Raw genomic sequence first — 23,404 nt, forward strand, 5'->3', positions numbered from 1 at the left:
AACATCCGATAACCTATGCAACATTCCACACTCCTGTTCCTCCACCTAGCCAATCTAAAGGTATGAACTCTGTGAAGTGTCTACTTTTACATCGACCTGCTGTCTGACGGCCTTGCCAGGATGTTGGCTAAATAGTCCTAGCATGTATTAATTTCTTCTATTGCAATGGAAGACTAAATTTAGTTGTTTACCCAAACCCCCCCCCCGCAAAAAAAAACCCAAGAAGTTCATCCCTAATAACACTCTCAGTCCTCTAAATAATCCAAAAGGTAGTTCATACTTTTTCTACTTTTCATACTTCTATAGTCCTCTATTTAGTATCTCCTAACAAATTTTTATCACTTCTATCTTTTATAATGTGTCCCAGTAACACCCTCTCCCCACCCAAAGACCCTCAGCCCACACCTACATGGGCTGATTCCAAGAGGGTCATATTTTCTCTTTGTCCCCCATCCTAGAACTTTATTGTAGAGAAATCACCAAAATATATCTTGGGTATAAACTCACATCTAATTTCATTCTGATGTTGCAAACCAGGGTGATTGGAAGGATGGTGATACTCTTGATAGAGACTTAGAAGTTCATAAAGTGGGACAAGAGTTGAGGGAAAGATAATAGCTTCTGATGTGAATATAGTGAGTTTGAGATTCTATCTTGTTTGAAATGTTAGTCAAATATTCTAGACTGTATGTTGCTTTGAGGACAAGGACTGTGCATTATTCATCTCTATGCTTAACACCGCAACTACCACAGACTCATACAATTTTCGACTAGGAAAGACTTTAGAAATCATCTAGTTCAATTCCTTCATTTTACAGATAGAGAAACTGAGTCCCGAAGGGGTTAAGTGATTTCTTAAGGCCCCACAGTGACAGAGTTTGAGATTAAAAACTTAGGCCTGCTTTCTATCATTAATCATTCCACTTTTGTATATCCTCTGTTCCTGAGAGTCCTGAAAACAGACCAGACAGTCAATAAATGCTTGTTGAATTTAAAGGACTCTAATTGTAAGTGCTCACCCCTTCCCCAAATTAACATGTATATGCATATACATTGCCTTCCCTGCATACACATTCTCTCCTCTCAGTAGAATTTAAGTTCCACAAGGGAAGAGATTATTGGTTTGTTTTAACATGTTCCCAGTGCCCAGCACAGTTCCTTGCCATTTCAACTTCATGTTCTCTGTTTTTGAATCCCTCATCCCCTCATCTTATCATTGCTTATCTTTTGCCAAATCTCTGCCCTGAATTACTTGCACACTCTGCCTCCTCAGCTGCTACTCATAGGTTTGCTGAAAGGAGCTGGAGGAGGTCCCAAAACTATGCCAGCTGGGTACATTATAAATTCTTGTTGTGCCACTTCAACTACACCTTTACTGAAGCTAGGAAGTACTTTTATCCCTCCCTGATTCCTTATCTCACTCTCCACAGAACACATTTCAGAACTTTTTTTTCCTCTCCTCAAGCTTCTCCCTCCTACCCCCACACTTTAGTTGAGGACTTTGCATCTTACTTTTCTGAGAAAATTCATTCCTTGTGAACTGCTTCTTCCATTTTCTTCACCTCAAAACATCTTGAGAACACCCTCTAGTCTCTCCTCTTTTCTCTCAGTCTGTGACAAAGAATTGGCCATTCTCCTTGCCAGAGCCAATCTTCAGTCATCCCTCTTTGTGGAATCTGCATCTTCTCCCTATCTACTGGTTTCTTTGCTATTGTCTTCAGATATACCCAAGTCTCCCCCATCCTCAAGAAAACATGTTTTGACTTCATATGTATAGGAGTATCATATTTCTTAACATCTCAATAGGTAGGAGAGGGAATGGAGAAACAAAATTTGGAACCAAAAATAAATCTAATATTTAAATTTAAAAAAAAATTAAATTTTAAAAAGAAAATTTAAGTTTAAAAAAGAAAAAATGCTTTAATGTTTAAAAGAAATTCTTGTTGATTGATTCACTAAGTCTGCTTATTTGGAGTTTAAAGATGCATTTAAAAGATTAGATTGGAGAACATATTTTGTTAGCTCATTGAATTATTGTATACACTTGAAGGTAATATAGTTAAAATTTAAGAATACACCATAATTCAGTATTTTTAAAAAATGTTTTCCAATTCATACAGTTTTCCCTCCAGAATAGGAAATAACAAAATTACAGTGCATTAAAAAAAAAAAACTATATTTAGGTATTCTGATGGCCCAAAAGAATTAATGCATATTATGCATTTGAATGCATTTTTTTCTTACCCTCATATACAATGATTAATGTATCTGAAGTATTAGGTTAGCCTTGACACCATAACAAACAAGTGGTAAACCTTTGTATCATATTAATTCATTAAATTTAATTATATGGTAAATATTTCTATATAATTGGCCATATTCTACCATTTTCAAGTCACCAATGTGAGAAATAGCAGTGGTAAAATAAGGAAATGTTTGTAGCTTCTGGCTTGAGCACACCCAGGACAGTTATACTTGGTAGCCATTATCTTTTGGAATGCTATTGTAAGTACACAGTCTATTCCTGATGTAAAAAAAACTTGGAATAAGAGTAACTTCTTTCTGAAATGTGTAACTATCTTCTTATAGTAATATGGTTTCAGTGTGAAGCAAGAGATAAAATCCCAGAGAAATTCTGTTTAATTCCCTTCAGTATCTACAAAACTCAGCATTTCCATTTACTTGAACTCTAAGGTAGTGTGATATGTAGATAGAGTTAGGAAAAACTCAGTTTAAATCTCAAATCTCCCTATTAATACTTAAAAGTGTGAATGTGGGCAGGCTGCTTAAATACTTAGAATCTCAGTTTCCTCATCTGTAAAATGGAGATAACACGGGTGCTGTATTAGAATTTTGTAAACTGTAAAAGCCTTAAAAAATGTTAGTTATTAGTATGTATATTGAGGGTAGTTGAACCAGTTTAGTGAAAATTCTAGGATTCCTAATGAATTGAAGTTGAAATCCTTCCCCAATTCACTTGTAGAAATTGTCTGTAAACTTGATGCCCATTATTCAGTTAAGATGTGTGGCAGAAAGAGCCCATGTTGCTGAAGAGTTTCTCTGTGGAGTGATTGCCTCAAGGAGCAGGGAATTAAGAGTCCTCTTATTATGGTACTAACTGCTGGATCAATGGCTAATTGTGAAAAGACTGTTTCATGGGATAACAGCAAAATCATAATGCTCTAACACAAAGAGTACTAAGCCTCAGCTCCAAATCCGTCAGGATAAAATTGGCAGGAAGCTGAATGGGTAACAAAGTAAGTAAAGTTTTAACAACCTTGCAAGTCTAAGTTTCTTAAAGTAACTCAAACATGATTATTTTCATTCAACTCTGTTCTATTGACAATTCAGGGAAAGGGATGGCAATAAAACCACCAGTGTGGGATTAAGGGTAGTACTCTAATTGATGCCTACTACCTCACTAGGTGCCATGGAACAGGGGCACAGTGGTGAAATACTTTATTTCTACATCTTATGTGTGTAGCAGGATACTAGTAACACTTGTGAACAAATCAGTATTAGCAAATGGCTCTAAAATCTAAATTGAAATCAATGTAAATAGTACCAGAAAGGATTTTATTGTTTAGATTAAAGGATTTTTTTAATCTTGAAAAATATGAACAGGTAAACAGAAAGACAAGAAAATCCACAGCCAAAAGTATTTATTTGATTCCAAGATATTTATTTAATGTCTGCTACATGATAGGCTCTAAAGATAAAAATGACATGTTCCCTCTAAGTGCTTACAGTCTAGAGCAGGGATTGGTATAGAAGATGAGATTATAGTTGGAACTTGAAGTGAACCAGGGAAACCAGAAAATAGAAAAGAGGAGAGAGAGCATCCTAGGCATGAGGGGCAGCCAGAGAAAATACCAACAGCCAAGAGATGGAATATCTTATTTGTGGAATAGCAAGGAAGTCAATTCCAGTGGATTGAGTACTATGTTAAGGGGAGTAAGGTGTTAGAAGACTGGAAGGGTGGGGAGTGAGAAGCTAAGTTATGATGGACTTTGAAAACCAGCTAGAGGATTTTCTATTTGATCCTGGGATGATAGGGAACCACAGTACATTATTGAGTCATGGTGTAACCAGGAGAAAGATGGATCCTACCTCTGGATACCTGACTAGTCATTTTTAAACTCGATTTCCTCATCTGTAAAATGAGGCTGATAATAATATTCCTGGTAATTACCTCACAGGATTATTGTGAGGATTGAATGAGATAATGCCTGTAACATGCTATATAAATTTTAGCTGTGGTATTTCTTATTTGGTGACACGTGATTCTTTTATCAGATAACTCAATGTGCATCTTTTAAGTACCTACTACTTTCAAGGCACTGTGCTAGGCACAAGAAATACAAATAGAAAAATGCAACAGTCGCTGACTTAAGTAACTTCCATTACATTTTTATTTTAGAAAATCCTTAAAAGTAAACAAATTTAAACTCTCAAGTAACCCACTGTGATTAAAAAAAACAAAAACTAAACTCACAACCAGTCATTTGCAAGGAGATCTTCTTAAACCCTAACTTCAATCCCATCTACTGTCTCTTATATTTTCCCTTTTATCTTGCATCCTTTGAAGTGGACAGTTAGTTCCCATCTTCCTTGGGCTCATCATTTATTTGAAAACTACTACAGTATTCTTACCCCTCAGCCTTCTCTTCTTCAAGTTAAATAGCCCCATTTCATTTAACTTTGTCTCAGAAAACCTATTTTCCAAATTTTTCATTAACCTCATATTTACTCAGTATGTGCCCGAGGCCAGGACTGGACCAAGAGGATAACATAGCTTTCAGATTTCAAACTGAAGTCATGCTGTACTTGTTAAAGGAAAAAATAAAGCCCTAGACAATTTGCTGTGACAGAAATTGGATGGTTGCTGGGAAAGAGAGAAAACTATGGAGGGGGTGGAGGGAGAAGGCTTTTTAACTAAGGGACCCCATGGAATATTTCCAATGTTTCAGACCCTGGATGTCAGTAGGAGAGTGGCAGTGAAGAAAGCTACATGATTCTGGAGTGGGACATATTTTTACATCTTAAACTTCCTGCAGGCACCATTTAGCAAAAGCACTAATTGAATTCAACCCCACTGATCATTTGAAGTACCAGCAGCCCCCATCTGGTCTACAGTTTTTGCAAAAAGAAAATACTACCCAGTAATAATAGCTGTGGGTGGCATGGAGGTAATTCTAAAAAGCATTTTAGTCTATTGCTTTAAGTGAAACATTTTAAAAAATCTGAACAGATCTGAAATGTCTAATTAAGGGTAAATAACTTTTTGTTCCTGGCCATAATGGAATGTAGTCATCTGCTGTTTGCTTTCATTTTTATGAATAGCAGGAAGGTGGCTTGATTTCAAAGCATGTCCTTGACCCTCCTTGAAACATCAGGATCTAGTCTGCCATCAGAACTTTCAAGTAGAAATGATTCTGATATAGAACTTCCCCTAAAGTGGGCTTCAGATAGTATATATTTATTCCAGATTTTCATGTTAAAAGATATACTTAAAAAACAACAATAACAGCATTCCATCTTTTGGGTAATGGTTAGGTTAAGCTAGTCAGTAGTATTGTATGGCTGTGAGTTATAGAACTCCACAGTCCCCAAAGAATGAAAAATGAGTACTACTCAGAGGGCAGTGGAAAGACATTTAGTGGAACAGGCTGTAACCCATAAAACTAAGACTTCTTATCCATAGACTTCTTGTCTATGGATAACAACCCAGTGGAATGGTGTTATCAAGGATTTGCCAAAAATAAAAGGACGTGACTTGGTGAGAGCAAGCAACGGATAACCCTGGTATCCTTAAGATATCAAGAAAGATGACTTTGTGCAAGCTAAGTGGACACCCTGTAGCAAACTGATACAAGGAACAGACAAAAGTTGAAGAGAACAGGCAGGGAGTAATTGGGATGTAACCTGTACTGTTAGAGAAAATGTCTGTCCAGAACTATGAGATGATGATTCACTTGAGTATTGCATATCTGAAGAAGCAAATGGAAAGTTTGAAGTATCTTCTTTTAAGAAGTCTTGTGTGTAGCCACTTTGTTTTGTTTGACTGTATATTTGTTGCAAGGGACTTGTTTTTCCAATTTTTTTTTTTCCCTTCTGGTATGGGAGCCAGGAGATAAGAGAGAAACCAAGTGATCATTAATTGTGGGAGGTGGGGTATGTGTGTGGGAAGGTTAATTTTTAAAAATTAAATCTTATGAAAGGTAAATTGAAATAAAAAAAATATTGGCCAGATGAGGTCATAGTGTAAAGTACAGAGTTATATTTAGCTGAACCTGTGAGCTTTATGAATATTTTATTAGCTCATATAATTATAAAACCCAATCACAAACCCATCCCCAAAATAGCTTAGTGATATTTCTGCTCTTATCCTGAGAGTTTTACTTTAACCAAGAGAATTCTAGTTCTTCAGATTTAGTTGAAAGATATTTATGGAAAAATTAGGATATTATGAAGCCTTGGGTGTTTTGAAATACTCTATGATGCCAATAAGAATTGTAACACTGTGGACATAGTTCTTGGCATGGAGTCAGAAGAGCTGAGTTTAAGTCTGTGATTGTTACTTTCTACCTCTCTGACATTGGTCAAGTCACATAACCTCTATCAGCCTCTGTTTCTTCATTTGTAAAGTGGGAGAAGTAATATTTAGATAGCTACCTTACAGAACTGTTGAGAGGAAAACATCTGGAAAACTATTATAGATCATTCAGTTGACAAACATTCATTTATTAAGTGCTTACTATGTGCCAGACATTACAAATACAAATACAGAAGTAAGGGAGTCCTTTTCTCCAAGTAGTTTACATTCCCCTGCCAATGGTGGGCCAAGGCTGCTACACAAATAAGAGACTTGTGCTCAAGGGAAATAGGCGAAATCCAAGACTGGAGTCCTAGGTCAGTAGATCATCATACTTTTCAAAAGCTGTGGTAATATTGTTTGATATTGTTCTCTGAACAAGAAATGGAAAGGAGATTGGAAGCGGTATTGATAGTGGTACATGAGATATCATATATGTGCAAGGACAAGATACCTGTGGTTCTTGCCTGAGATCTGGTGTCCTGGTGGACAGCTGGAGAATATAGATGATCTGAGAAGGGCTAGATATGGGGAGCTACAATGAGGAGTGACTCATTGTCTTCTAATCCAAACCACTTTGCCTCAGGGTGAGTCCTGAACCTGAGTGTAATTGACTCACTTGGCTTCTAATCCTACTAGATCCATAAAAGGGTGAGTCTCTTAGTTGACTGGATTATGGTGGGAACATAATGTGACATAAAGTGAAATCTGGCTCATGAGTACCTTTCTAGACTTACTTTACATCTATTCTCTGTGTTTCAGTCAAACTGGTGTAACTGCTGTTCCCTGAAATTTGTATTCTATCCCTGTTGTCCCTGCTGTGCATGGAGACAAGAGTGGAGTGGGGGGGAAGAGGAGTGAGTGTTGGGAGGAAGAGAAAAAGAAAAGAGGGGGGAAGGAAGGGAAGAGGAGAGGTCACTAAAGTTTTCTTCTCTGAAGAAATTTTCTATTTACCTTGGAGATATTGCAGGTTTATTTTCAGAGTACCACATTAAAGTAAACCATAGAATTTTTTGGTTTTGCAGCGCATATAAAAATGATGTTTACACTATACTGTAGTCTATTAAATATATAGTAGTATTATAGCTAAAAAAATATACATACCTTAATTTTAAAAGTAATTTATTGGGGTGGCTAGGTGGCTCAGTGAATAGAGCACTAGCCCTGGAGTCAGGAGGACCTGAGTTCAAATCGGGCCTCAGACACTACTTAACACTCACTAGCTGTGTGATCTTGGGCAAGTCACTTAACCCCAATTGCCCCTCCAAAAAGAAAAAACGGTAATTTATTGCTAAAAAATGCTGGCCATCATCTGAGCCTTCAGCTAGTCATAATCCTTTTGATGCCAGAGAGTCTTGTCTTGATGTTGATGGGTGCTGACTGATCAGGGTAGTGATTGCTGAGGGTTGGGGTTGCTCTGGCAATTTCTGAAAAAAAGACAACAATGAAGTTTGCCACATAGATTGACCCTTTCTTTCAATTGAACACTTAGAGGCCACTGTAGGGTTGTTAATTGGCCTAATTTCAATATTGTTCTGTCTCAGGAAATAGGAAGGCCCAAAGAAAGAGAGACTAGGGAATGCAGGTTAGTGGAGCAGTCAGAATACACATAGCCTTTATCAATTAAGTTCACTGTCTTATATGGGTACAGTTTGTGGCTCCCAGAAACAATTACAATTGTAACATCAAAAATCACTAATCACAGACCACCATAACAAATATAATAACGATAAAAAATTTGAAATATTATGAGAATTAGCAAAATGTGACACAGAGACATGATGTGAACATATGCTATTAGAAAATTGGCTCTGATAGACTTACTTGATGCAGGGTTGCCACACACACACCTCTCCAATTTGTAAAAATGCAGTATCTGTGAAGTGAAGTGTAATAAAATGAGGTATGCCTGTATTGCATTGTCTTAGACCATGGGTGGGGAACCTGCAGCCTCTAGGCCACATGTGGCCTTCTATGTCCTTGGGTGTTGCCTTTTTACTAAGTCCAAGTTTTACAAAACAAATCTTTTTATTAAGGGGATGTTCTGTGAAGTCTAAGACTTAGACATTTCAATTAGTAACTTTATGCTTGAAAAACACTACATCTTTGACCCATTTTTCCCATCATATTTGGTTTGAATAAAATTTGTTAGGCTGATTTTAATGACTTTCCCTGTCTTTTTGGTGAAGTTACTTCTTTGCCCTTTGGATTAGGACTACGACATAGGGAATGTCCTCCTTTAAAGCTAGTTAGTCTTGGAGCCATATGCCTAGGCTTCCATAATCTTTTCCCCTAACTTCCAAAGTCTTATCATTTTATCCTCCCCTAGACTAAGCTTCAATAATATACAGTGGGATAATTGCCTTTTCATTGTTGGAAGATTTACTCCTCTTTTTTTTTAAATTCAGTTTTATTTTCAATTCCAAATTCTTTCTTTCATTTATCCTTTCCCCCACCCATTGAAAAGGCAAGAAATACAAAAGCCATTATTAATATGGAGTCATGAAAAGCAAATTTCTGCATTAGTCATATTTAGAAAAAAAAAGCAAGAAAAAGAAAAGAAAAAAATGCTTCAGTCTGTACTCTGAGCCTATCAGTTCTCTTGCTGGCGGTGGATAGCATGTTTCATCATGAGTCCTTTGGAATTATGACTTTGGACAAGTCACTTCCCTTATCTGCACCTTAGTTTTTTCAATTGTAAAATCAGATGGTTGGATTTGATGACCTTTGAGCTTCTTTCCAGTTCTAGATCTATCAGTCTATAAAATCACAACCTGTCTGAGGCACAATTTCCTCACCTATAAAATGACTAGCTGATATCTCCTCTCCAGTTCCAGATTTATGATCTTGGGCAAGAAAATAACATTTTCCTCACAAGTTTGACAAACTTTAAAATGGAGATGGTAATAGGTACCATTTTCCTATTTTAAAGGGTTATTTATAGTGTTAGTGAGAATATTAACTTCAATAGTCTTTTCACACATGCAAATTGCAACCCCTCTACAATTTAGGGTCTTTATAAAATGCCTGGATGATTCTTTCTGAGCTTAGTTAGACTGGTCTTTGGTCAGCAGACATGGTACTTCTTTGGGCCCTTATCCATAATTTGGTAGGAGCTTGCTAGAAATTAATTTTTTATGGCATACTCATCAAATGAACTAGATTCATTTACATGCCACAGTGAGGGATTAGAGTAATTGCTTTAGTAGAGGAAACTTTCTTTAAAAAAAAAAGATTTACCATATAAATGTGAAATAGTTTTAGATCACAGAGTTCTTGCCTATTCTTACTGAAGTTTTGGCCATTCATTTTTTGCATACATATATATGCAATATGGTTCCCCTTAGACAAATCTTCTTTTAAAACTTGTTTTTATAATTAACAGTAAATAAATAGTCTCCTTCATTCTCCTTCATTCCTCCATTTACTGGCATAGTCAGCTAGGTACCCCAGTGGATAAAACCCTAGACTTGGAGGCATAAAGATTTGGGTTCAAGTAGTGCCTTATTAAGTAATTTGTGTTTGATTGTCACTCAGTCCCTTAACCTCTATTCTCAGTTCCTTTATCTCTAAAATAGGGATTATAATAGTGCTTACATGCCAGGGTTGTTGTGAGGCTCAAATGGGACAGCATATGTAAAGCACTATATAAATATTACTGTTTTTTATAATATAAATCTAAAGAACTTAGTGATGCTTTACACTTCACTGCAGGTAAATTTTCATCCCCAAGAGAAGTCTTTTTTTTTTTTTTTTGCTGTAAGAATTAAAATGCACTTGAAGGATGCAGAGGCTACAATAAGCATCCAATTCTAGTCAACATACATTTAATTTATGTCTATTGAGTTCTTTTTTTTGGGGGGGGGTGGAGATTAATAATAGCAAGCCTTTATATATCACTTTAAACTTTGCAAACTGCTTTACCTGTGTTACCCCATTTTTATCTCACAACAACTTCAGTATTATTAAGGATTATTAGTGTTAATATTATCTGCAGGGGTGGCCAGGTGGCACAGTGAGTAAGAGCACCAGCTCCAGAGTTGGGATGACCTAGGATCGAATCCAGGCTGAGATACTTAGCACCACACCCAGAAATAAATGGCTGTGTAACCTTGAGCAAGTTACTTAACCCCAATTGCTTTAAAAAAAAAAATATTATCTGCAAACAGATAGGAAACTGAGATTAAGTGACTTGCCAAAGGTCACTCATGTAAGTAGTAAATTTATGAAGTTGGATCTGAATTCAGGATTTTCTGACTGTAAGCACTGTGTCATTCTGCCTTTCAATTATAACAACTGATATTTACATAGCCCTTTAAATTATACAAAGTGCCTTACATATACTTCCTCAATTGATAGATTGGTAACTGGTGGGGGAGGTAGGGATATTGGAGTTTCTTTCAGCCAAATAATTGTTGATAGACAATTTTCTATTTTTTTCTTACAGCTCGATATTGTTGTCCACAACTATGCTTTCTTTGTCTCTCTTTTTTCTGTATAAAAAGGAAATAATAAGTTTCTAATATTGAATCAGGCATTTTACTATCATGAAATGTTACATTATAATTTCTTTGTAAAAGAAGCCCCCAAAGTGAATGGTTGGAGCTGACCCCATCATCCTTCATAAAACAGCCAAGATTTCATCTATTGTCAAAGGAGGCATGTAATACTTTTTTCATTTTGTTTGAACTCCCCAAATTTGTCTTGGATCATGCCTGAATGAAAATTCTTGTGTCCTAACTATGGTTAAGCTGCCCTGTTGCTTCATTAAGGATTTAAAATAGCAGATCAAAAGTTAGTTTCACACCTCCCAGAAATAATACATTTGCCTCACTTTTTGATGTCCCTTCTTTCAGTCTAGGAGAATGGAGGCAACCCCAGGGATTTGTGATTTGGCAAATTCACTTGGTTTGATGAGACTTCATTACTAAGCCCCTCATGATCTCCTCAGACTCATTCAGTACAACACCACAGTCTGCGTTGTTATACTGTTATACAGCATACTGTTGTATACTGATGGAAAATATTACAGTTTTCCTCTTACTATGCCAGTGTCTTTCCTGTAGTGCTCCTGTAACTCCTAGGTGCTAAACTTTCTGCAATCCTTTATGGTCTTCCTTGTAGCCTAAGGAGTCCCATTACTAACTTCTTGGGAGCCGTTCATATTCTTCTCTTTTCTTACTAAAACAGCCCAGTTTGTGCTGACTAGCTCTTTTCACTTTGGCCAAATTGCACTAAATCCCTGGGAGAAAGCAGAAAGAACCATTGTGCATTCTGATGATAGCATTACCAATACTTTTGCTACCACAGCAATCACTACTGGCTGCTTTGTCACAGACTTCTGAAACTCCTCAAAAGTGTGAAAGTTATTTTGCATAAAGTACCTACTTTTTAAAGCCAAAGCTTTTCAGTTTCCTTCAACTGTGCCCTTACCTTTTTTTTTTTTCTTTTGGCATTTTAGAAATCTTCATTTACCTTCTCCTGCAATCAGATAACCAGATGATACAATCAGAGCCATCCTGACTATCACAGGAATTAGCCCCTAGGGGCTCATACTTTGGTAGACATCAAAATGTTGTGATGCAGGGAGTCAGAAAGAGGGGAAGAAAGGAGGTGACTATGTCTACACAGCAGGTGTTGAACCACAGACTAGAAATTCCTTGGCTTCTAATTATCCCATAAATAATCCAAGATTTCAAAGACAAAAAAGATAGAATTGACAGTTTTTGAAATATGATGGGCTTTTCAAAAATAACTTATATTTAGGAAGTTAGAAATGCTTCTGAGTCAGTCTACAGGCATTTATTAAAGTATGTATTATTTTTGAGGGAGGCATTGTGCTAAGTGTTGGGGATATTAAGAACAGCAAAAATACGGTCTTTGCCTTCAAGGAGCTTACATTCTAATTGGGGAGACAACATACTAACAGCTATGTGTGTGTACATATATACACACATACATATATACATATATACACAGATATGCATACATATACATGCACAGGTATATAACACACACATACCTGTGTATGTATACACGCACACAGGTGTGTATATATATATATATGGGGTAAAAAGGGTGGGGTGGGAAATGCCTTTTGCAAAAGATGGGAGTTGAGTTGAGGCTCAATGGGAAGGGAGGAGGGAGGTAGAGGTGAGGAGGGAAAGCATTCCAGACCTGGTGTAGCAGCAAGCACCCCGAGTCCTCAGGGTTTGCAGCTACCACAGGTTCTTGGATCTGCTTTGCTAAAGGAAAGCAACTCAAAATGGGTTAACAAGCTTACTTTAATCAGTCAGACATATATCCTTTACCTTGTTCAGGAGAAAAGGTCAGCACCCTGAATCTCAAAGTATACAGGCATAATTATCAAGACAGAAACATCAAGTAGACAGATTTCCAAACTGCCCAACCATTACATCCATACCCAGTCAACATCTGGGTTTCCACATTCTGGGTTTTTCAAAGCCGGGGGACTCTCAACAACGGCTTCCCAGAATTCAGATCAAATCACAGAACACTTCTCAAAGTGAGTCCCAAAACAAAGCTACACATCAGGGCTCATATAGCCTTCTCCTGGCTCAGAGAATGTAACAACCTTATTGACCCACTGGCCAATCAAAAAGTATCTACTGAAAAACAAGCCTCCCTCCCCAGGCTTCTGGTGCACTTTAGCCTAGGGGCAGGGAAGATCTTTAAAATTTACATTCGCATTACACCTGGGGGAAGCCAGTGAAAGTTCACAGAGCAAAGATGGAGTGTCTGGTGTGAAGAGCAGCAAGAAAGTGTTGCTACATTGCAGAGGAAGGTAGAGGGGAGTAAAGTGGCAGTAGATCAGAAAGACAGAAAGGGCCCAGGTTGTTAAGGGCTTTCAAAACCAAGTCAAGTTATAAAATTTAATAGGGAGTCACTAGTGTGAATAGGGAGGTGACATATACTATTGGAAGATCAGTTTTGTAACTGAGTAGAGGATATGCTGGATTAAGAAGAAACTTAGGGCAAGGAGATCAAGTAGAAGGCTGTTGCAGTAGTCCAGATATGAAGTTATGAGGACCTGTACAAGGGTGATAGCAACATCATAGGGGAGAAGGGTTCTATCACAAGAGATGTTGTGATGATAGAAACTATGGGACTTGGCAAGAGATTGAATATGAATGGAGAGTACAAGTTAGGAGTGGAGGATGACACCTCAGCTTTGAGCCTTGAATGACTGGGAAAAGGGTATTCTGGTCCTCATCAGTAAAAGGGAAGTTAGAAAGAGAGAGGATCTGGGGGGAAAGGTAAGGAGTTTAGTTTTAGACATATTGAACTTAAGATGTCTAGAGGGAATTCAGTTCACTATGTCCAGTAGGCAGTAGGGGGATTGTAAAGCCAAGCACGAGCAGCTTTCCAGAGAACTGCTGCTATGGCAGCTTTCAAGGTTCTGATTACATAGTATAGTGAACTCTCTATTCAATAACAACTCAGAGCTAAACATTCACAGAAAATCAAGGTACAGCATTCACAATATTACGATTTATCTCAGAAAATCAAAATACAGCATTCACCATGTCACAACTCAACAACTTATCACTAAAATGGCCACATAGTTTTCACCAAAGTGGTCGCACAGTTTTCAACAAGGTACAATCATTTAGTAACTCAGTCATTTACTAACTCAGTCATTCAATCATCCTTAATTCAATCAAGTCTTAAGGAGGAAAGCCTCTTAATCCTTAACTCACTCATCCTTAAGGAGGCCCTCCTTAAGGGACACAAAGTACAATAGTCAAAGTTCTTCACCCATGGATGCAATTAAGTTACAATATCAATCATTATTCAGTACTCTCTTAAGGGATAGTGGAAAATACACAGGCCATCCACTCCTAGGTCACAAGTAAGTTACAATTTTATCAGTCAATACTTAGTATCCACAGAGAGGTTTTTTCATCTTGACTGGAGGAAGGTAGCTCCTATCTGAATCCACCAAACTGTCACCTGGGTTCAAAGGCAGGCATCTTCTAGCTCCTTGTCCAGCTGTCTCTGCAGTTCCTGCTCCACATTGAAACTCACAGTGTCCAGTTCCTGGGAAGCGAAAACTTAACAGAGCCACAGACAGACAAAAGTACAGACACCACAGTCATGCTTCCTCTGGCAGCTCAGCTGGCCCTTGGAAGTCTTCAGCAGCTCCATTCTCAAAATCAAAATCACTTTCTCCCATTCTCAAAATAAAAGTCACTTTCTCCACAGAAATTCCAGTCCAGCAGCAGCAGCCCAGCCTTCAGATGCTCACTGAGAGAAATTCTCTCTCTCCCCAGCAGGAGCTTCTCTGCCTCCAGATGCTGGTCCCAAGAAGTTTTGACTGTCCAGCGTGTGATCTTCTTTAAATACGGTATAGCTCCTTCCTGTTCAGTCCCTTCCTGTTATGTCCGCAACAGGGGATCATACCTTCTGTTTCTTTAACAGAGCCTTAATTTGAAACTAGGTGCTAAGTACCTCTTAGTTTAGCAATACGAAGGGATCTTCAATTTTCATTACTATTACAGTGATATGTCACTAGAGTTGAGGAGAAAAAAAAGGGGGGGGGTAATTGGAAAGTACTTGATGGTAGAGTCCTGGTTTGTTAAGAGTAATTTCTTGAGAAAGATGTGTTTTGTTTTATTTTGGTTTGGTTTTGTGGATTGGAAGCTTAATGGGAATCAACAAAATGACTTGGCAGCCTAAAAAGCCAAGTATAATTTGGGGTTGGATTAAGAGAATGATGATGTCTAGGAAATCTGGAATGTTGTGTTCACTTCTGTGTACCACATTTCATGGATGGCATTAGGAAACTGAAATGTGCTCAGATTAGTGTTTTTTAGGATTCCTTTGGTAAAAAATGGAGAGATATGAGTTAGATGCTAATAAAATTGGATGGATTAGGAATTGATGGTACTCAAATGCCTCATTGAGGTTTCACTGCTACCCTGGAAGGAAGTTTTCAGTGGAGGGTGTGTGTGTGTGTGTGTGTGTGTGTGTGTGTGTGTGTGACCTTGTACTGTTTATCATTTTTATTAATTACTTGGATAAAAGTCATGGATGCCATGCTTATTGAATTTGTGGATGGTCTAAAACTTAAGAGTGATGGTGGGCACTTTGAATGGCAGGATCTAAAAATAGCTTGACTGGCTAAAGCATTGGTCCAAAGCTAATAAGATGAAATTTAATATGGATAAATATAAGGTGTTACACTTGGGTCCCAGAGATCAACTTAAGTACAAAATTGAGGGAGGCATAGCTAGACAGCAATCTCTCTGAAAATGATCTAGGGTTTTAATGGACTTCTAGAAAATTGTGAGCCAGTGGTATTTATGGTAGCTCTGCTCCTCCCCCCACCCCAAAAAACAAAAACAAAAAACCTTAGGCTACTTTAAGAGAGCTAGAGTTCTCATGAATGACAATGATAGTCAGATGAAGGAGCTGGAAAAGTTTAGGATGAAGCAGAGAAGATTCAGGGGGCACATATTAGCAGTCTCCAAATATTGAAAGGCTGTCCTTTGAAGAGGGCATAGACTTATTCTTTTTGGCTCCAAAGGGAATTATGGGTAGAAACAAAAGTGAAAATCTTGGCTTAGATATGTTAAAAAAAAATTCTTTAGGACTGGAGCTATACAAATGTGTAATGAGCTATCTTAGGAGGTAGTGGCTCCTCCTAACCCCCACCCCCAATTGATTGAATGAATATTTCATTACTGCATTTTACTGAGTTTTCTTTTTTACACATAGCATGGAGTAAATAGTTGCTGAGGTCACTTTTAACTCCAAATTTCATGATTCTAGTATCACATTTTTATTTATTTATTTGTTTTTGGCTTTTTGGAGGGGAAAGGCAGGGCAATCAGGGTTAAGTGACTTGCCCAAGGTTACAGGACTAGTAAGTGTGATCAAGTGTCTGAGGCCATATTTGAACTCAGGTCATCCTGACCTCAGGGCTGTGCTGTATTCACTGCGCCAACTAGCCACCCTCTAGTATCACATTATTGAATATAGCTCTTAGTTAACCAAATCATTTTACCTGATTAGCCTACTACTTCTTCTAATTAGTTTGATAAGATTTTACTGTATGTTCATTTCTGTGTAAATATCCATAATTGTTTAAAGCTATAGCTAGGTTCATCAATACTTTACTCTTGAACATTATAATAATTAACTGGATACACTTGCATTTATTAATATTTTTAATTTTACAAAATTTTCATCACTGTAAAAACCAGAGAGTTCTCTTACCTTGCATCTCTTTGCCTATTATACCCACAGGATTCACCAACTAAGGAATACTGAGGGCTTTTGAAATTCTGCCAATTCTGAGTTTTCAGCCAATAGGGCAAGGACACATCCTTTTAAAAATAGCTAAAATTTGGATACTTCTTTCTTTAGTTTTTAATTTCTTGAATCAAATGTCACTTATCAGCTGTGTGACCCTGGGCAAGTCACTTAATCCAGTTTGTTTCAGTTCCTCATCTGTAAAATGAGCTGGAGAAGAAAATGGCAAACCACTCCAGTATTTTTGCCAAGAAAACCCCAAATGGGGTTGCAGAGAGTTGAACAGTATTGAAATAATAACAAATATAGAATAAAGAAAAAGGAATAAATTAAGACACATCACAGCTTACTTTTTTTTTCAAAATTTTATTTTATTTATTTTTAGCTTTCAACATTTATTTCCACAAGATTTTGAGTTACAACTTTTTCTCTCCCCATTTTTCACCTACCCTATCCCAAAATAGCAAGCCTACTGAATACCCCTTCCCCCAATCTGTTCTCTCATATCTCCCCCTTCACCCCCTAACTTCCTAGTAGGGCATGAATGGGTTTTCATACCCCAGTACCTGTATATCTTATTTCCCAGTTGCATGTAAAAAACAAATTTTTAAACATTGTTTTTAAAACTTTGATAAAGTTCCAGATTTTTTTCTCTTCTTCCCTCCTCACTCACCCCCACTGGGAAGATAAGCAATTCAATATAGATTGTACATGTGTAGTTACCCAAATCATTTCCATAGTAGTTATATTATGAAAGTCTAACTGTATTTCCCTCCATCATATCCTACCCCCCACTTATTCTATTTTCTCCTTTGACCCTATCCCTTCTCAAAAATGTTTGCTTCTAACTACCTTCTCCCCCAACCTGCCCTGCCTTCTATCCTCCCCCCTCTTATCCCCTACTCCCCTATTTTCCTGTAGGGTAAGATACCCATTTGAGTGTGTATGTTATTCCCTCCTTAGGCCAAATTCCATGAGAATCAGGTTGTCCCATTCCTTTTCACCTTCCGGCTCTTCCCCTCCATTGTAACAGTCTTCTTTTGCCTCTTTTATATGAGATAATTTACCCTCATTTATTGCTCCCTTTCTTCTTCTCCCAATAAATTCCTCTCTCACCTCTTAATTTTATTTTTAGATATCATCCTGTCATACTCAACTCATCCTGTGCCCTCTGTCTACGTGTACATGAAGATAAAAATGCCTACACACACATATTTGTATACACATACATCCTCCTATACATACACATATGTAAGTATACATTTATATATGTACATATACATTTATATATATGTATGTATACATTTATACACACACATATATTTCCTTCAGCTATCCTCATACTGAGAAAAGTCTTATGAGTTACAATTATTATTTTTCCATGTAGGAATGTAAATAGATTAACTTTAATAAGTGCCTTATGATTTCTTTTTCCTATTTACCTTGTCATGCTTCTCTTGCTTCTTATATTTGAAAGTCAAATTTTCTGTTCAGCTCAGGTTTTTTCATCAAGAATGCTTGAAAGTCCTCTATTTCATTAAATGACCATATTTTTTCCTGTAGCATTATACTCAGTTTTGCTGGGTAGGTGATTCTTGGTTTTAGCCCTAGCTCCTTTGACCTCTGGAATATCATATTCCAAGCCCTTCTATCCCTTAATGTGGAAGCTGCTAGGTCTTGTGTTATCCTGCTCATGTTTCCATAATACTCAAATTGTTTCCTCCTGACTGCTTGCAGTATTTTCTTCTTGACCTGGGAACTCTGGAATTTGGCTATAATATTCCTAGGAGTTTTCTTTTGGGGATCTTTTTCAAGAGGGGATTGGTGAATTCTTTCAATTTCTATTTTGCCCTCTGGTTTTAGAATATCAGGGCAATTTTGCTTCATAATTTCTTGGAAGATGGTGTCTAGACTCTTTTTGTGATCATGGCTTTCAAGGTAGACCAGTAATTTTAATATTATCTCTCCTGGATCAATTTCCCAGGTCAATGGTTTTTCCAATGAGATGTTGTACATTGCCTTCTATTTTTACATTTGTTTGGATCTGTTTTATAGTATCTTGATTTCTCATAAAGTCATTAGCTTCTAATTGCTCTAATCTAATTTTAAAGGAGTTATTCTCTTCAATGACTTTTTGAAATTCCTTTTCCATCTGGCAAATTCAGCTTTTTAAAGCATTCTTCTCCTCATTAACTTTTTGGGCCTCTTTTGTCATTTGAGTTAGTCTATTTTTTTAAGGTGTTATTTTCTTCAGTGTATTTTTGGGTCTCCTTTAGCAGGTTGTTGATTCACTTTTCATGATTTTCTTGCATCATTCTCATTTTTCTTCCCAATTTTTCCTCCACTTCTCTTATTTGATTTTCAAAATGCTTCTTGAGCTCCTCTATTGCCTGTAACTAATTCATATTTTTCTCAGAGGCTTTTCATGCAGAAGTTTTGACTTTGATGTCTTCCTCCTGCTCCATGCCTTGATCCTTTTTGTCCCCAAAAAAGGATTCTATGGTCTATTTGTGCTTCCTTTGCTTGCTCATATCGTCAGCCTTGATTTTTGAGCTCTTTGTCATGGTAGAACTCTGTTTCCAGAATGGAGAGAGCTATGTCCCAAATTGCTGGGGCTTTTGCAGCTGCCGGAGCTATTAGGAGGGCTCCCTCTCTACAGCTCCCACAAGCTCTGCCTCACTGGTCCCACACCCCAGTACCCCCACCCAAGACTGCAAACTGGATCCAAGCAGGTCAAAATAAAAGTGACTACCCTCTGAATGGTTCCTTGGTCCCCCTACAATCTGCAGGCCAGGAACTCTGTAAGCAGCCACATGGCAGCAGCTGCAGCCAATGTGCCTCCTTTGTTTCTTGCTCTGAGGACAGCAGGCGAACCATGCTCCCCCTGTTCTCAACAAAGTTCCACACTGACCTTTTACTTTGTCTTTGGAATTTGTGGATTGAGAAGTCTGGAAACCTCTACACTGCTGGTGATTTACTTGTGTGAAGTCTGCTCCAGTTGTGGCTGGTCAGCCTCCCTGGGGCTAAAACCGCACTCAGTCAGGACTGTGCTAGGCTCCCAGTCTGGTGCAATGGATCCTTCCTGCCAGCCTGCCAGACTAACTTCAATGGGAGATTTGTTTCTCTGTCACTTTGTGGGTTCTATAGCTCTAAAGTTTGTTTGGAGTCGTTTTTTACATGTATTAGAGGAGGTGGAAGCTGGAGCCTTGTAGAAGTCCTGTTTCAACTCTGCCATCTTGGTTCTGCCCACAGCTTACTTTAGAAAGTTTTTGCCTTCCTTTCAGATATATGAGATGAATGCATTTAGGTGATGGAGTGATCCTTGGCTTGTGTTTTTGCTTCTGCCAGCAAGTTCCATGAGATAATCCAAAGAATACAATTAATCACAGTTCCTAGGGAGATTGCTAGTATATCGGCTACTACAGAGCCAATGCAATTGATAGAGAAGATCCCTGAAAAACAAAATTATAGTGAACTTAGAGGAAAAGCAAAAACAAAATACACAGAGTAACTCTCATTCTTAATTTTCAGTAGACAAGAAATTACACAGAAAAAAAAAATAACTCCATCTCTATCTAACTTTTCAATCAGGACAGTACAATTCTTCTTTCCTTTTAACTTGGATATCTATTTATTGCATACCCCTCCCCCAGTTTACAATTCCTCTTCCCCTGACATTAGATATCTATTTTAAACCAGCTTCATTTTTCTGTTGTGTTATCTTCTTAAATGACCATTTTCCAGGACAGCCTTCAAAAGGAACATACTACTGAGATCCTTCTGCAGAGATGAAATGTGTATAGGGCTTTGTTGGAAAGAAAAGGGAAAGACAAGGTCACAAAGTCACTGTGCTTTGTATGTTGACCTCATTGGATTCAATTCAATTAATTGGTCATATAATAAATGCCTCCTATGTCTTAGGCATAATGCTAGGCACTGGAGAGGCAGAGATAAAAATGAAATTGTCCTTGTGCTGAAGTGGTTTATATTCTGCTGAGCTGATTCAACATGTACACAAGTAGGTGAATGGAAATTATATACAAAGAGTTTTCTAAGGGAAGGGAGGGAATTGCTAATAACTGGGGAGATCAGGAAAGGCCTCATCACTCCAATGAAATTGCTCTCTCCATTTTAATCAATGTACCTCTCTATCTCTTTCATCCATCTTCTCTCTACTCACAGGATTGACACCTGTGTTCACTCTTGGTGTAGCCTATACCATTTCAGTAGCCTCTGAAATTGTTTTTTTATCTTCAGTCTCTACCTTCTCTGATCTACCTTCCACACATTTGCTAGAGCAACATTCCTAAAGCACTGGTCTTATCATGTCACTCCCCAGCTCAATAAACTGCACTGGCTTTTTGTTATCTAGAAAGTGAAATACAATCTCCTTTCCTTTTTGGCATTTAAATCCCTTTGTGACCTGGCTACAACTTACCTTTTCAGGTTTCTCATACATTGCTTCATGCACTCTTCAGTCCTGTCAAATTGGACTTTATGATGCGCCTCACTTAGGATATTCCATTTATCATCTCTGTACTTTTGCAGAGGCTGTTTCCCCATCCCTGGAATGTACTACTTCCTCATTGCCCCATTCTTGAAATTCTAGTTGCGTTCAAAGCTCATCTCAGTAGTCCCCTTCTGCATAAAGTCTTTTCTAATACCCCAAAGTTACAGTTCTTCCCCCAACATACCTTGTATAATATATCTTGTGTATTCTTATTTGTGTAGCGTTTGCATTTGTAGTATCCTCCAATAGAACATATACTCCTCGATGGCAAACAAATCTTTGTTGATTGATTGCTTTGTACCTAACTTCCATCATATCTACTAGATGAAAAACCCAAGGACCTAAAAGTTTCACTTATTTGTTCCTTTTTCTCTCTTCACTTAATACTGATCTTTGACTCCTTGGGACATATGTAGAAGTAAGCTTATTTATGTTTATATGATCAAAATATTCCTGGACTTTGAGACTGATAATTCAAGTTCATTATAGAAACCACCTTATAAGCTATGAGTTACACCTGAAATCATAGGAATTTAAATGATTACTTCTTGAGAGGTGTTCATCTGAGTGCAAATTACTTTGGCTCAGAGCATTTATTAGTGGTATCTGACAGCTTGGATGACTGGCACACTGTCATTTCCACAACACACCTAAAGAGCAAAGTGCTAAAATTCATGAGCTGGTTGGGTATAATTAGAGACTTTAGTCTTCGTCCTACTTAGCTAATCATTTAAGGAACAGCAGTAACAATATGTCAGCTTTAGTTCCACTTTGTAGCATGTGATGCAAAGCATGCTTTTCTTACTAACAAACACCTCTTTAATATTGCCCATTTATGTTAGTGTCTTTGAACAGATGATGGAACTGCCAACCCAATTTTGAGTAAGATGGTCAATGACATTATAATTAACATACAACTTTGAAAATCCCTAGGCCATTTTAAATTCTTGTTCCCAGGCTAAAAAAATGTGGTAAGTTTTTGTTGATGATGAACATCCATTTTCATTATGGTATGTGATAATGATAGCTAACAATTATATAATGCTTACTCTGTGCCAGGGATGTGTATGGGATGTTCCAGGAGGACTAAGATCTCTTGTGAGGGCTCATTGAACCCTTTTCAGGGCTGTTTATCTGCCTTTGGTGTTTACCTTTCGCCCAACTCTCACCTTTGTCTCTAAGAAGCTGTAGCACATTCAGTGGCCGATAAACTCTCTCAGCAGATGGGCTAAACCAGGTTGGGGATAACTGACGAACCTCAAACAGGTAAGTAAATTAGGGCGGTGTCTATCCCAAGCAAGTGAAGACTTGGAGGAATAGGCAGATGAGAAAATTTGTTCCAATTGCCGTGAAGTCAGCTGAAGCAAGTCCTGTGGAGCACTTTGAGCTTGGTCAGACATTAAAGATGCCAAGGTTAGCCACTGCATCCTAGGCCATCACCAGTCTTCTTGACTTTTGTCTTGCCGCTGAATTTCAGTGACTCTGGTAGAGAGTGAGGCTGATGACCGTGTGCAACTCTGCCTCACTAAAATTCAATTCACAGTTGAGTCAAGATATCACTCCTAGTATCACTGGTCCTCTTTGAAAAAGAAAGACAAACAGCGTCTCTGTGCCAGGCACTGTGCTAAGTGCATTACAATTATTATCTCATTTGATCCTCATTAAAACTCTGGTAGATGGGTGCTATTATCACTCTCATTTTTACAGATGAAGAAACTGAGACAGATAGTGGTTAAGTGACTCTCCCAGGATTACATAGCTAGTAAATATTTGAGGCTAGATTGGAACTCAGGTCTCTCTGACTGTAGGCCCAGCACCGTATCCACTTTGCCGTGTAACTGTCTAATAAAAATGAATCTTGAAGAAGAATAAAGAAGGAAGACTAGGGAAGTCAAGAGCTGCAAAATTGCATGGACTCAGTCACCTCTGGCATTTCTGTTGCTTAAGAAAAGAGTTCTTGCATCACAGTAGGACAAACTTGTTCTCTTCAGCGCATTTATAGAGATTCAACACGTAAAATC

At 37.8% G+C, this 23,404-nt stretch overlaps 1 long non-coding RNA gene across 4 annotated transcripts in view; it reads left to right on the forward strand.

Moving 5' to 3' along the window:
• Positions 1-23,404, forward strand: part of LOC138146833 (uncharacterized) — a 63,469-nt gene that overhangs the window by 5,495 nt on the left and 34,570 nt on the right. For all 4 annotated transcript variants that reach the window (XR_011164614.1, XR_011164611.1, XR_011164613.1 and 1 more), the window contains one exon: positions 14,822-14,963. This is a non-coding gene — a long non-coding RNA (uncharacterized lncRNA). The remainder of the gene's footprint in view (positions 1-14,821; positions 14,964-23,404) is intronic.

This window comes from Petaurus breviceps, unplaced genomic scaffold (genome assembly GCF_028583685.1).
Source record: "Petaurus breviceps papuanus isolate PSGF00001 unplaced genomic scaffold, PetGlider_PUasm1.0 90775, whole genome shotgun sequence".
NCBI classification, from domain to species: Eukaryota; Metazoa; Chordata; class Mammalia; order Diprotodontia; family Petauridae; genus Petaurus; species Petaurus breviceps.